The sequence below is a fragment of the Mastomys coucha genome, unplaced genomic scaffold, assembly GCF_008632895.1.
Source record: "Mastomys coucha isolate ucsf_1 unplaced genomic scaffold, UCSF_Mcou_1 pScaffold21, whole genome shotgun sequence".
NCBI classification, from domain to species: Eukaryota; Metazoa; Chordata; class Mammalia; order Rodentia; family Muridae; genus Mastomys; species Mastomys coucha.
The window spans coordinates 176,228,224-176,231,655 of NW_022196904.1; the positions used below are offsets into that span (position 1 = coordinate 176,228,224).

Here is a 3,432-nt window from a genome sequence, read left to right on the forward strand (position 1 = left end):
CAGGCATATTGCTAAATGACTTTTTTATTTCACTTCCTTTGATATCCTGAAGTACCAATTTCAAGATGTTCAGATTGGGGGTGTTAGAAAGCCTCGGCTCTAGGTAGAGGGGTGGATTTTTACTCCTTAGCGGAAGAGCAACCTTTTCAAATCAACCCAAGAGGAAGCTTTTAGAACGGATGGTAGAGTCCAGGGTTTCTGAGAACTCTAGCCACAAAGACCTGAAACAATTGCTTGCAAAGCTGTTAGTGGGGAAGAACCTAGGGGTGGGGGTAGCTCCTCCAGGGTCTGCCTTCTTGGGGGTCTCTCCCAGACTGGCTGGAGCCAGGCCTCTCTAATCCTGCAGTAATCATTACCAGCAGTCGGCTGCTCTAGGCCTCAACCAGGGTCTGAAATATTTAAGTCATCCATGCCTTCCAGATGTACAGAGAGATCATTTCTACCTATAAGGGCATGGATTCTACATTCTACTCTTCCTAAAATGCCTGGTGTGTTCTCAGACAATCCTTTAGTTTCTAGGTTGGAGCTTGTGAGGGCTGTACAATCAGCAGAGAGAAATAGATACACGTTTGCCTGGTTATCTTGCCCCACCCTCCTGGCGTACACCCCCACAGAGCACAAACCAGAATGAGGAGGAGGAGGAGGGCAAGCTAACACACCCCCTACACAAACACATTCCACTTCATACCTGCTCTAAACTCCCCACAGCAAGATCTAGTACAAAGTATGCTCAGTAGCCATTGGAGCCTAGAGCCCAGGAAAGCTCAGTTCCTATATCTTTAATATAAAGTCCTGAGGAGGCACTTTATAGCCACATACTCAAAGTGGCTTGAAGCAAATCACCTGGATGAGTCGTGTAACCCTGTGTCCCACTTACTTCATGTCCCAGAGACCTCCTGGAAATGTCTGGCCTAGCAGGGTCAGATTAGATCTGCAGCCCTGTTTTGTGTCTCACGTGACTGTGAGGGGGCGGCCTTAGGTCTTCAACAGCTGGTCTGTGGGTGAGTCTGAGAACAAGCTCACCTTGGTCTCCAGCTACTCTGGCAGTGGGTCTGGCTCAGACAGCTGTAAAATTAAGCCTTTCCGCAGTATACCTGGTAAGCCAAGGAGGAAGGGAGCCTTTGGTACCTCCCTGAAATACACAGGCCAACTTCCTGTTTGCTCCTGTGGGTGGGACTTTATGAGTCTAAGGGAAGCCTAGCCATGCCCTATGGGGACCCAGGACTAGCAGCTTTCTCACCTGCGTTAGTAACTACTCCAGGGAAGGAGGCGGTACTAGGTCTGCCAGGACAGCTCCAGACAGCCCAAGCCCTAATGAGTGCGTGTGTGTTTTATGAAACTCGATACTTCTTTGTCTGCTTCGTAGGGATTTTCCCTCTTCTGGTTGTGAGCAGAGTGGACCGGATTGAGTTCCCAACGGAGCAGGAGAGAGTCAAGCTCTTTAGTGCCTTAGGTTTGTTGTTGTTGTTTTGTTTTTCCGAGACAGGGTTTCTCTGTGTAGCCCTGGCTGTCCTGGAACTCACTCTGTAGACCATGCTGGCCTCGACCTCAGAAATCTGCCTGTCTCTGCTTCCCAAGTGCTGGGATTAAAGGCGTGCGCCACCACTGCAGGACTAAAGTGCCTTAGTTAAGGCTGCCAGGTAGCTTAACCGTCAGTTACATCTGCCCTCCCCTTAGGTCAAAAGTCAGTATGCCGTGCAGTCAAAAGTTGAGAGAGACAGCCTTAGGCCACCATCGGGCTACTTTTGGACTGGGTACTGGGTCGGACTACTTTTGGGTTGGGTACTAGGTTAGCTATTTGGAGGTGCGGGGCAGACCACTCCCCTCTCTGGGTCTGGGGGGCGCGGCTTCAGCCGCCCCGCCCCACCCTTTCAGGGCCGGCCTGGCGGGAGCTGGGAGCCGGGAGCCGAGAGCGCTGAGCCCAGAGCCGGCTGGAGAACCAGAGTTCTATCGCGGCGAGAAAGTAGGCACGCTGGAGCAGGAGCCAGGCCAAAGGGAGCAGCGGCGCAGGTGACGCTGGGTGAGTGGTGGGGCGGATGGGGTGCAGGAACTCCGGCCTCCCGCAGGTCCTCACTTTGGAGAGAACTTTTTGCGTCTAAAGAAACAGGATTGGGATGAGGAAGGGGTCCGCACTGTGGAGCGCAGGCAAAACCTGAGCAGCAAAGGGACAGGGAAACTTGCACAGATGCACCGACACACGCACACACACACACACACACACACACACACACACACACACGCATAGACCATGCATTCACTTAGGACATGAACACACGTGTGTCCAGGAAAGGACAAGCACAGCGGGGTACCCTAGCTGTCCCAGAGGCAGTGCCACCATCTCGCGTGACCCCCCACCACCCCACCCCGCGACAAGGACGCTGAGTTTTTCTGCCGGAGACTGAGGGAAAGGGGGACGCCTTGAGACTGTCGGCGGGGACGGGCGGGGTTTGTCGCACCAGGCGGTTCCTGCTTCCCTGCCGGCTGCCCGCAGGTGAAGACCAAGACGTAAACAGGCGTTGAGCACGTGATTGCTTCGCCGACGGGTGGGCAGTGCTACCCACCCCCTGTCTAAGCAGGGACACCCCTCTCATCCACCTCTCTGCTGGCCCTAGCGTGTTTATGTCGCCCTGTACAGGGCTCTATTCCACACTTCACCTAGAATGGTGATAAATCCTCTCACCCAGAATGGGAGCTCAACGCCCCTGAGCGGCCCGGAGGCCTGGAGAGGGTTGGGGTTCATTTGGGCTCCTTGTCTTGAAGCTCACTAGCACGTTTTTGGAACCCGTATCCTTGAAAGGTATCCGAGAGAGGTCCTTGATAGCCCTGGACAGCTGCGCCGGTCTCATACACCCAGCCCGGGGAGCAGCTGTCTGTCGGTCCTCTTCCTACCGCCACTTCCACCCCTTGCAGGACTGGGCACAACTAGCCCACCCTTACAGAACAGTCTTCGCTCACCCCGCACAGGGAACGCACTAAGAGTAAATGCATCCATCCTTAAACCTGAGGGGAGTTTGCTTCCTCTAGGTGAAAAAAGGACCAGAATCCCCTCTCAGAAAATGAAAGAGGGGGCTGCAGCCCTAGGCCTGTTTCCCCCGCCCCCCCTCCGCTCCGGCCCCCATTCTTCATCCCCCACCCCTCACCCCGCCACACGCTGAGCCCAGCTGCTGCCTGAGCTTCTGGGCAGGAGGCCAGAAAGGGGAGGAGGTTCTCGGTGCCCCAGGAGGCAGGGATCAGGGCAAGGCCAGAGGAGGGGGTTTCTGTTGGGGAAAGGGGTTCAGTCTGTTCTTGTAAAGCTGAGGCTCTGTGAGCCTGAGGGTGGCTAGGCTGTGTTTTCCTTTCCAGGGAAAAAGAAAGAAAAACAACCCTTTCCATGGAGCTAAAAATAGAGCTGAGAGCCGGCCAGGCTGTGGCCTGGAAGGGGGGGGGGGGGCT

General features: G+C 54.9%; 1 protein-coding gene across 6 annotated transcripts in view; it reads left to right on the plus strand.

Annotated features, from left to right (window-relative positions):
* The first annotated feature begins 988 nt into the window (after nucleotides 1-988).
* The window catches only part of Lzts2 (leucine zipper tumor suppressor 2), an 11,759-nt gene continuing 9,315 nt past the window's right edge, over nucleotides 989-3,432 (plus strand). For 2 of the 6 annotated variants that reach the window (XM_031390456.1, XM_031390455.1), the window contains exons 1-3: nucleotides 989-1,097; nucleotides 1,367-1,453; nucleotides 1,876-2,010. The gene's annotated coding sequence lies outside the window, so the exon portion shown is untranslated. Of the gene's footprint in view, nucleotides 1,098-1,366; nucleotides 1,454-1,617; nucleotides 2,021-3,432 lie in introns of those variants that run through there. The other 4 variants (XM_031390451.1, XM_031390453.1, XM_031390458.1 and 1 more) reach the window with 4 other exon arrangements.